The sequence below is a fragment of the Petromyzon marinus genome, chromosome 33 (genome assembly GCF_048934315.1).
Source record: "Petromyzon marinus isolate PM22_M1 ecotype Great Lakes invasive population chromosome 33, UKy_Petmar_22M1.pri1.0, whole genome shotgun sequence".
Taxonomy (NCBI): domain Eukaryota; kingdom Metazoa; phylum Chordata; class Hyperoartia; order Petromyzontiformes; family Petromyzontidae; genus Petromyzon; species Petromyzon marinus.
Genome location: NC_133699.1, coordinates 7,177,225 through 7,189,238, shown reverse-complemented (window position 1 = coordinate 7,189,238; position 12,014 = coordinate 7,177,225).

Sequence of the window (12,014 nt, the reverse complement as noted above, 5' to 3'; positions counted from 1 at the left end):
CATAGAGGGGATTGAGAGAGATGCAAAACAGGTATTAGCAGAAGAGGTAGAGCCAAATAAGGTCGATCTGAATGAGGGAATGGCCAAACAGGAAGTGGCTAAGAAAGTTGATAATGTTGTGGAGACAAAGAAAGAGGGAGAGGATGGTCTTCAGAGGAAACGTAGGAATAGGAAGCTACGAAGGACTGATATGAAAGTGCGGGAAGTAGAAGAGATGAAGGAAAACGAGATTGAGGGAGAGGGGAATGATGGAGAGCCCAAGAAGGAAGTGGCGAGTGAGGTAGAGGTAGCGGTGATTGAGGTAGATGCAGTGGCCACACAGGAATTTGTGAAAGAGGTAGTGGCCAATGTCGTAGAAAGGATTGAGAGAGATGCCAAGGAGAACTTAGGGAAAGAGGTAGAGGCAAGTGAGGTAAATGGGAATGAGGGAATAGCCAAACAGGAAGTGGCTAAGAAAGTTGATAATGTTGTGGAGACAAAGATAGAGGGAGAGGATGGTGTTCAGAGGAAACGTAGGAATAGGAAGAAACACAAGAACAAGAAGAAAGTTCTGGAGACATTGAAAGAAGAGGTGGCTGAGAGAGAGGGGAGTGAGGGAGAGCCCATGCAGGAAGTGGTGGAGGTTGGGACGATTGAGGTAGAGATGATTGAGGCAGTGGCTTTGGAGGATGTGATGAATGAGGTAGAGTTGAATAAGGTAGAGGTGTTAGAAGGAGATGGCAAGCGGGAATTAGCGAATGAGGCAGAGGTAGCGGTGATTGAGGTAGAAGCAGTGGCCAAGCAGGAAGTGGTGAAAGATATAGCGGCCAATGTCATAGAGGGGATTGAGAGAGATGCAAAACAGGTATTAGCAGAAGAGGTAGAGCCAAATGAGGTCGATGGGAATGAGGGAATGGCCAAACAGGAAGTGGCGGAGAAAGTTGAGAATGTTTTGGAAACAAAGAAAGAGGGAGAGGATTGTGTTCAGAGGAAACATAGGAATAGGAAGCTACGAAGGATTGAGATGAAAGTTCGGGAAGTAGGAGAGATGAAGGTAAACGAGATTGAGAGAGAGCGGAATGATGTAGAGCTCAAGAAGGAAGTGGCGAGTGAGGTAGAGGCAAATGAGGTAGAGGTAGCGGTGATTGAGGTAGATGCAGTAGCCACACAGGAATTTGTGAAAGAGGTAGTGGCCAATGTCATAGAAGGGATTGAGAGAGATGCCAAGGAGGACTTAGGGAAAGAGGTAGAGGCAAGTGAGGTAGATGGGAATGAGGGAATAGCCAAACAGGAAGTGGCTAAGAAAGTTGATAATGTTGTGGAGACAAAGAAAGAGGGAGAGGATGGTGTTCAGAGGAAACGTAGGAATAGGAAGCTACGAAGGACTGAGATGAAAGTGCGGGAAGTAGAAGAGATGAAGGAAAACGAGATTGAGGGAGAGGGGAATGATGGAGAGCCCAAGAAGGAAGTGGCGAGTGAGGTAGAGGTAGCGGTGATTGAGGTAGATGCAGTGGCTACACAGGAATTTGTGAAAGAGGTAGTGGCCAATGTCGTAGAAGTGATTGAGAGAGATGCCAAGGAGAACTTAGGGAAAGAGGTAGAGTCAAGTGAGGTAAATGGGAATAAGGGAATAGCCAAACAGGAAGTGGCTAAGAAAGTTGATAATGTTGTGGAGACAAAGAAAGAGGGAGAGGATGGTGTTCAGAGGAAACGTAGGAATAGGAATAAACACAAGAACAAGAAGAAAGTTCTGGAGACAGTGAAAGAAGAGGTGGCTGAGAGAGAGGGGAGTGAGGGAGAGCCCATGCAGGAAGTGGTGGAGGTTGGGACGATTGAGGTAGAGATGATTGAGGCAGTGGCTTTGGAGGATGTGATGAATGAGGTAAAGTTGAATAAGGTAGAGGTATTAGAAGGAGATGACAAGCAGGAATTAGCGAATGAGGCAGAGGTAGCGGTGATTGAGGTAGAAGCAGTGGCCAAGCAGGAAGTGGTGAAAGATATAGCAGCCAATGTCATAGAGGGGATTGAGAGAGATGCAAAACAGGTATTAGCAGAAGAGGTAGAGCCAAATGAGGTCGATCAGAATGAGGGAATGGCCAAACAGGAAGTGGCGGAGAAAGTTGAGAATATTGTGGAGACAAAGAAAGAGGGAGAGGATTGTGTTCAGAGGAAACGTAGGAATAGGAAGCTACGAAGGATTGAGATGAAAGTTCGGGAAGTAGAAGAGATGAAGGAAAACGAGATTGAGAGAGAGGGGAATGATGGAGAACCCAAGAAGGAAGTGGCGAGTGAGGTAGAGGCAAATGAGGTAGAGGTAGCGGTGATTGAGGTAGATGCAGTGGCCACACAGGAATTTGTGAAAGAGGTAGTGGCCATTGTCGTAGAAGGGATTGAGAGAGATGCCAAGGAGGACTTAGGGAAAGAGGTAGAGGCAAGTGAGGTAGATGGGAATGAGGGAATAGCCAAACAGGAAGTGGCTAAGAAAGTTGATGATGTTGTGGACACAAAGAAAGAAGGAGAGGATGGTGTTCAGAGAAAACGTAGGAATAGGAAGCTACGAAGGACTGAGATGAAATTTCGCGAAGTAGAAGAGATGAAGGAAAACGAGATTGAGGGAGAGGGGAATGATGTAGAGCCCAAGAAGGAAGTGGCGAGTGAGGTAGAGGTAGCGGTGATTGAGGTCGATGCAGTGGCCAAGCAGGAAGTGGTGAAAGAGGTTGTGGCCAATGTCGTAGAAGGGATTGCGAGACATACAAAGCAGGAATTGGTGAAACAGGTCGAGGCAATTCAGGTCGACACGATCGAAGAAAAGGCCATGCAGGTCTTGATCAATGAGGTAGACAAGAATGAGCTAAAGGCCAAACAGGAAATGGCAACAAAAGTTGAGAACGTGGTGGAGGAAATAAAGCAGGAAGGGGCAAATGAGGTTGAGGCATATGAAGTAGATGCCATCCAGGAAGTGGCAAAAGAGGTAGAGGAGATTGAGGGAGAGGCCAAGCAGGAGGTGGTTATGGAGGTAGAGCCGAATGAGTTAGAGGCGAATGACGTAGAGGTGATTGAGGTAGAAGTGAAGGTAGGGGATATTGAGGTGGAGGAGAGTGAGGCGATTTTGGTAGAGGCGAATGATGTAGAGGCAATAGAGGTAGACGCAAAAGAAGTAGGAGCTATTGAGTTAGAGGCAAATGAGGTCGAGCTGAAGGAGGTCGACACGATTGAAGACGATACAAAGCAGGAAGTGGTGAATGAGGAAGGAAGATGTGAGCAACCTTGGAGGGCAGAGAGTGTTCAGGAAGAGAAGAAAGAGATTAAGCACATCCCATCTTCTAAGGGAGAGAGAAAGAACAGTTTCTGGCGTTGGGCAATTTGGAGCTTCATGTGCTGCACACGGCAGCTGGAGAAAGATGAAGAGGAGAATGAACGAGGAGGAGACAGAGGGAAGGAGCACCAAGACGAGGAGCTGGGAAACAAGAAGAAAGAAAAGTGGTGGAGACTCCACAGAGGGAGAAGCTAGCGTGTTCTCCCAGACATAGACATTGAGACGTGGTTGTATGGACATGTATATTTATATATGTATATATACATTTCAGTTGAAATAAAAACGTACTTATGTTTCTTGAACTCGACTTCTGGTATAAAATATGTATTACCTAAGCTATCAACAGAAGGTTTGTACAGGATTAACTGCACTTGTGGCAAATGTTATGTTGGGCAAACAGGACAAATGATCAGCACGAGACTAAAAGAACATCAGAGAAATATTAAATACACACGTTTCAACAAGAACACTCAATCCACTGCTGGATAAAGCCCTCTTTATGCTGCGATTCCTCACATCCCTGTGATGTGGCAATCCATTCAACTCCTGTAAGCAACCTATTTTTATTTGACCAGGTAAGGCCCACTGAGATACATAGCTCTTTTCCAGAAGCAGCCTGGCCACATATGATTGCTCAACGAGTTGGCTTATGTGAAAATTCATAGCAGTCATTATCCCAACGTGACCATGGGGAGAACATGCAAACTCCAAATACGGGAGACCCTTGAATATCACGAGTTCGTGGTTTAGACCTATCGCCGGCAAGCTCTATGTATATCAATTTACCTATCATGGGGATTAGATTTGGTCTTTATTGGGTATACTGTACAAGGAAGTACTATATCATCGTGTGATATCGTGGTGGGGAGCAGGCGAGGGGATTATTTGTTTACTAGCCTTTTGCCCGTCCAAGCATGGGTGTATTGCAGTAAATCTGAAACTTGCAAGCGCAAAGCAGACCGCGAAGTGATATTCATTGCATCCATTTGTGTGCAATTTGTAAGCCCGCGGTGACAGACCTATTTCATTTAAAGGTTATAATCCCTTGTTCATCATGACGTTGTTTTTACTTAGATGTCTCAATAGCGTTATGGAGATCGCGTTACGTGAGGGTTCTGCCTTTGTAGTGAGTTTATAAGTTGACGCTTAGGAGGGGAGAGGAGGCACCTCGCCCCCCCCCCCATGTGGAGTGATGTCACCCGCTAATTATTATCAATGGAGGGGGGTGTCCATTTGGAGGACGTCACCTGTTCATGATTAATAATGAGGGGGGGGGGGGTCCATGTAGAGGACGTAACCTGTTTATGATTATATTCTATGGGTCCTTTGGTAAAGCCACATAGATAAAAAATAATAAAAATATCACGACGTTTCGATCGCAACACAAGCAATCGTCTTCAGGTCAGGTGAGAGAGAAAGTTGCTGAGACAAGGTCTTATATAGGCCTGAGATAGGTGCATCAAGGTAGGTTGGTGGAGCTAGAGATGGTCCAACCACAGAGGCTGGGACAGTGGTCTTTGTATTGTGAGTTTAGCAAACTCCTCCGCCATCTCAGTTGAGTACTCTCTATTAACTTATTAAATATTTAAACTTGTTATATACAATAGAACCCCTCTTAACGACCACCCCATGTTAACGAGTAATCCCTTAACGACAGGCCTCCATAGAGCCCAATGTTTACTGTATAGTAGTGGTGTATAATAGTGGAGTGCCTCTGTAGAGCCCAATGTGTTCCCTTACCGATCATTCCCATTGCTAGCGACGGGCTGCTGGTTTATTCTCCTTGACACGAGATCAGCAAGGTATCATGGTTCATGTGTGGCAGTTTCACCACCTGTACGCGATCACGACAGTCGACGTGGCTGACCGGGCCCCACGTTTGTGGTGAGGCACCACGGGGGCCAACGTTTTCATGGAGAAATTTGAAAGTGATGCCATCCAGACTGCCACTCTACGCCCGACGTTATGGAAGAGGTACGTGGATGACACTTTTATCATCTGGCCACATGGCCGGCCTGCTCTAGACCAATTCCTCAACCACATCAATTCCATACACCCAGCCATCAGATTTACCATGGAAGTCGAAAAAGATGGCAAGCTACCCTTTGTGTATGTCCTTATTAAAAGGAAACCTGATGGTTCAATGAGCCACTCTGTCTACAGGAAAGCTACCCATACAGATGCTTACTTAAAACCGGATTCCCACCACCATCCATCCCAGAAGAACTCCCTCATCAAGACTCTATACCATAGTGCCCAATGCATTTCCGACCAGGAACACATTGCCAGTGAACTCAAGCACGTACACCAAGCTCTCAAGGCTAATGGTTACTCCGACTACACAATCCGCAAAGCCATCACTCCAGCAATGAAGAAGAATCCTCTTGAGGAGCCATTCAAAACCATCACCTTACCCTACATTGCGGGGGTCACAAAAAAGATCTCCAAAATCCTGAATAAACACTAGATCCAGGTCCGATTCAACACAGTACATAAAATCCGTGATCTGGTTCCGTCTGTAAAAGATGTGGTTCCAGACATACAGTACCCGGGCGTCTACAAACTAAGTTGCCTCTGTGGTAGCAGTTACATTGGAGAAAACAAACGACATATCTCGGACCGCATCCGTGAACATAAAGCAGACTTGAAACATGGTAGGACGAACACCTCAGCCATGGCAGATCACTGTTATAATTCAGTGGGCTCACATGACATTGACTTCTCCAAGACGGACGTTCTCTGCAAGCCATCCGGCTACCATGAGAGATTCGTTCATGAGGCCATCCACATATACAAACACAGAGACAATTTCAACCGAGAAGATGGATTCTGGCTTAGTAACCATTGGAAAGATGTTATACACCATTTCGGTTCTTAATTGATTGTATTTTATGGTGACTTTCAGACCGCAGTCAATTCGCTGGCACTGCCTCTTAATAGCTTTCACACGACGGTCAATGGTATGGTTTATAGCATGTTATATAATAATAAATAGTATAACATTGTAATGTTTAACATAATTCATAAGGCAATATATAGTATCGTAATTGTATAGTGAATATACAGCAGTGTGGTATACAGTAGGGTTGGTAGAATAATACATAGTGTAATATTACAAGTCTAACATTTTACAGTCTAAAGTATAGGGTAGTGTAAAGTAACGCATTGTATAATTCAAGGGTGGGTTTGTCTATGGTAGTGTATATTATGGCGAATAGTCGTGTAATGTTGGAAAATTTTAGTTGGAGACATATCAATATCATGCATAATGTTCGAGCTTACATTGGGCTGTGTATACGATATTATACAATGTAGTTTAGATTGGAAGGTATAACATTATAATGTATAGTAGTCTAGTTTATGGCATGGTTGTAACGCAACACAGGACAGAGCAGCGCATCGTGGCTGTTTCTCCCCCCTCCTCCGTTCCGAGCATGGATGGACTCGTCCGTCTGAACGAGGCTCGTCGCTCTCCATGGTGCTAACGTTTGAAAGAAGGAAAAAACCGCCACCCATTTTTTCGCCATAGGGCATTGTAATGTATAATGACTTATTGTTAGTAGCTCAGCTGATGGGAGAGTATATAGAGTTTATTGATAACATTGATGTAGTTATATTTTAGTTGTATTAATTCGTTTACTATATGGTATTCATTATATAGTGTAGTGTATACCTAGTTACTTTATGTTTATAGCTCAACTTTTTGAAAAATATATTGAGTACATTTATTATATTGATGTAGTTTATACTTAGTTTTTTTCACATCGGTTTATTGTATGATAGTTGGGTAGTTGCAGTCCTTTAGCGTCCATATACTAAATGCCTCGCTTGATATGTAAACTTTGACTTTAATATAGCTATTTCCGTGACCAGTCGCATGCTAATCTCTCACATTAACATCATGCTAATCTCCCAGTTACATGCTAATTTCTGACTTTAACACCCTGCTGATCCAACACTTTAACACAGCTATTTCAATGCTAAATTATCCTGTTTGATATGTAAACTCCTTTGTCAAGGCGCTTTACCTCTCACACCTAGCCTAAAAGGCGCTGCGAATCTTAGCAGCGTTCAATGAAGCGCTCTGCTGATTGGAGAGTATATAGAGTTTATTGATGACATTGATGTAGTTTATACTTAGTTTTTTTTCCACATCGGTTTATTGTATGATAGTTGGGTAGTTGCAGTCCTTTAGCGTCCATATACAAAATGCCTCTGTTGAGATGTAAACTTTGACTTTAACATAGCTATTTCCGTGACCAGTCACATGCTAAACCCTCACATTAACATCATGCTAATCTCCCAGTTACATGCTAATTTCTGAATTTAACACCCTGCTGATCCAACACTTTAACACAGCTATTTCAATGCTAAATTCTCCTGTTTGATATGTAAACTCCTTTGTCAAGGCGCTTTACCTCTCACACCTAGCCTAAAAGACGCTGCGAATCTTAGCAGCAGTTATTGAAGCGCTGTCGTCCCGACAGTTCTGTTCCTTCACCTGAAGAAGGCTACTTGTGTTGTGGCCGAAACGTCGTGAGAATTTTTGTATGTTTTATTTTTTATTATTTTATTTCCATTCTACGTGACTTTACCGAAAGAACCAAGAAGTTGCATAAAGTTGTTGCATGCTTGGGCTCCACGTGCCGAAATTACCTTTTAAAAAACGGCTACCAGTCTCATCAGATCTCAGAAGCTAAGCTTGCAGCGCCCAGCCCTGATGGTAACCCGGAGATACAAATTAATATGGAGAAACAAATGTTCGCTTGTGACGACCAAGACTACGCCTGTCCTCCCAAGGACAGGCCTCACTGATTCCGAAGACTTTTATTTTCAGGAGGGTCCTGCCGAGTTTTTTTGCAGTAGGGAGGCGATGTTGTGCTGTGCAGTGCCGGAGAGTAAGCTCATGCAGCCGGTCCACCCTGTCCTCTCTCCTCCCGTCGGGACGGGTCGGTCACAATAGCGTTCAGAAACACCCTCCACGTCACAACACAGTTCAATTTCTCAATCCGGAGGTCAGCTCAAATCTGTACTGTGGGCGTTCCCTTGTATTCTACTGTGTACGTGGGGCTCTGGGTCCAATCATTCATTACACAACTATACACCGTAATATACACTACCATAGACAAACCCACCCTTGAATTATACAATGCGTTACTTTAGACTATCCTATACTTTATACTGTAAAATATTAGACTTGTAATATTACACTACGTATTATTCTACCAACCCTACTGTATACCACACAGCTGTATATTCACTATAAAATTACAATACTATATATTGCTTTATGAATTATGTTAAACATTACAATGTTATACTATTTATTATTATATAACATGCTATAAACCAGGGGTGTCCAAACTACGGCCCGCGGGCCAACTGCGGCCCGCCATCCATTTTTAATTGGCCCGTATCAAAGTTTAAAAATATAATGGACTATGGCCCACTGTATTGCATTTCTTAATTTAAACACTAGATGGCGCTATTGTCTTGAACAAGGCAGCGTCTCCACAAAGCAAGCAATCGAAGAAAACATTTGCTCAGGGTCACCAGAAATGCCGGAACCGAAGAGACGCAAGATTGCAAGCGAGTGCAGAAAATTTCAGACTCGGTGGAAAAATTAATTTTTTTCCATAGAAACCAAGGGGAAGTGTTTTTGTTTGATTTGTAATGAGAGTGTTGCCGTGATGAAAGAGTACAATGTACGACGGCATTATGAAACGAAACATCAGACCTTCACGTCCTACACTGGCGCCGAGCGGAGAGAGAAGGTAAAGCAAATGGCAAGCTAGCCTGCTAACGCAGCAGCAGGGTTTTTTTTTCCGTGCTAACAAAGCTCAAGAAAATGCAACAATAGCCAGCAATGAAGTAGCTCAACTCATTGCCCTACACGGGAAACCTTTCTCAGACGGTGACTTCATCAAACAGTGCCTCACTAAAGTCGTGGGAATGTGCCTGGAGAAAATGCAGGATTTTAACGATGTTAGTATGTCCAGAAATAAGGTTGTGCGGCGAATTGAAGGCTTGTCGGCTAACTTAAAACAGCAAGTGTCAGATAAAGCTTGTGCTTTCGATTTTTACTCGATTGCATGTGATGAGAGCACAGATGCCACGGACACTGCACGGCTGTTAATTTTTTTGCGGGGAGGTGATGAGAATTTTTGCATTACGGAGGAACTGCTTGATCTTCGGAGTCTAAAGGGGACAACAACTGGGAAGGATATGTTTTGAAGCTGTGTCAGATTCAATTCACCAGGCTGGACTTAAATGGGACAAGCTGTGTGGAATTACAACGGATGGGGCTCCAGCAATGACAGGCGAGCACAAAGGAATGGCTTCTATGGTGAGTGCCAAGGTGCAGGAGAGCGGTGGTGAGACTGTTAAAATGCACTGTATCATCTACCAAGAAGCCCTCTGTGCCAAGATAATCCAGCTTGGCGATGTGATGAACACAGTTGTGAAAAATGTCAAAAAAAATTATGGCCCGAGGGCTTTACCACAGAGAATTGCAAGCGTTCCTCTCTGATGTCGATGCTGAATACGGGGACCTACTCTACCATTCTCAAGTGCGCTGGCTCAGTCGCGGCTCCGTGCTGCAGTGGTTTTATTCCCTGAGATCAAATATCGACAAGTTTTTGAAAGAAAAGGGCAGACCTCTCCATGAGATCAGTGACCCTTTATAGTTGGCAGGCCTGGCTTTTTTAGTTGATCTCACTGATCATCTCAACACCCCGAACAAGAGACTACAAGGCAAAGAGCAGCTGGTACCACAGCTGTATGTGCACATGAAAGCATTCCGTGCGAAGCTCCGTCTCTTCGAGTCACAACTGCGCAACTTCAATGTAGCGCACTTCCCCACGCTGACCGAAATCAATGCGCATTTTCAAATGCCAAGCTCTCTGCAAAAATGGGAGAATGTGTCTGTGATCACATCTCTCATGACAGAATTCAGTCAGCGCTTCCAAGATTTTTCTGTCATTGAGAAGGAAATCACACTGTTTGCGGCTCCGTTTTCAATGGATGCAAAAGAAGTGGAGGAGAGTCTGCAATTAGAACTGATCGAAATTCAGTGTGATGATTCTCTGAAGAATCAGCATCAGCTTCTCTCCCTACCTGACTTCTACCGGAGTTTGGAAAAGGCCAAGTTTCCTCTGACGAGACGCCATGCAAAACGAATGATGAGTCTGTTCGGCTCAACATACATATGTGAGCAGACATTCTCTCTGTTAACGCTGAACAAAAGCAGGCTGAGAACCAGAACGACCGACAACCATCTCCGTGACGTCCTTCGCATCTCAACCACCAAACTTACTCCTGACCTGCCAGCTATCCTTCAGACCAAAGCGCAGCATCACTGCTCGCACTGAGCGTAACATTATTCCCATTACAGGTGAGTTAAAAATATACACACCGTTTTCATTTGTTAATAAGCCCAATTACTTCATAAATTCAGTCAATTAAAGTTGATGACAATTTTTTTAACAAACGTTAGTTGATGTGTTAACAAGCCCAATAATTTATTTGTGTAATAAGCTTGAAATATCCACATCCCCTATTTGTCTTCTTGTCTCTCCCTTCATATGGACAATGAAGGGGGATCAGCACCCTAAGAACCAATCTAAGGCTGTCACTGAGAGAATTACCTGCCAACCTTTTTGTAAAAAATAAAATTCAAATCTACTAATGAAGAGCTATGATGGAGGCTTTTTTTCTTCAAACGTTCAATAATCAAACGTAATTTACCTGCATTTGATTGATTTTGACAATATTAGTGCATGAGAAGTGAGGCAGTATACCTCACGTCTAGTGAGTGGCCCAATCCTTTGTATATTTTTCTGTATGTGGCCCTCGGGAAAAAAAGTTTGGACACCCCTGCTATAAACCATACCATTGACCGTCGTGTGAAAGGTATTAAGAGGCAGTGGCAGCGCATGGACTGCGATCTGAAAGTCACCATAAAATACAATCAATTAAGTACCAAAATGGTTTATAACGTCTTTGCAATGGTTACTAAGCCAGAATACATCTTCTCGGTTGAAATTGTTTCTGTGTTTGTATATGTGGATGGCCTCATGAACGAATTTCTCATGGTAGCCGGATGGCTTGCAGAGAACTTCCGTCTTGGAGAAGTCAATGTCATGTGAGCCCACTGAATTATAACAGTGATCTGCCACGGCTGAGGTGCTCGTCCTACCATGTTTCAAGTCTGCTTTATGTTCACGGATGTGTACTGTGTTGAATCGGACCTGGATTTTGTGTTTATTCAGGATTTTGGAGATCTTTTTTGTGACCCCCGCAATGTAGGGTAAGGTGATGGTTTTGAATGGCTCCTCAAGAGGATCCTTCTTCATGGCTGGAGTGATGGCTTTGCGGATTGTGTAGTCGGAGTAACCATTAGCCTTGAGAGCTTGGTGTAAGTGCTTAAGTTCACTGGCAATGTGTTCCTGGTCGGAAATGCATTGGGCTCTATGGTATAGAGTCTTGATGAGGGAGTTCTTCTGGCATGGATGGTGGTGGGAATCCGGTTTTAAGTAAGCATTCGTATGCGTAGCTTTCCTGTCGACAGAGTGGCTCATTGAACCATCAGGTCTCCTTTTAATTAGGACATCCAAAAAGGGTAGCTTGCCATCTTTTTCGACCTCCATGGTGAATCTGATGGCTGGGTGTATGGAATTGATGTGGTCGAGGAATTGGTTTGTGTTATGGTCGAAATGTC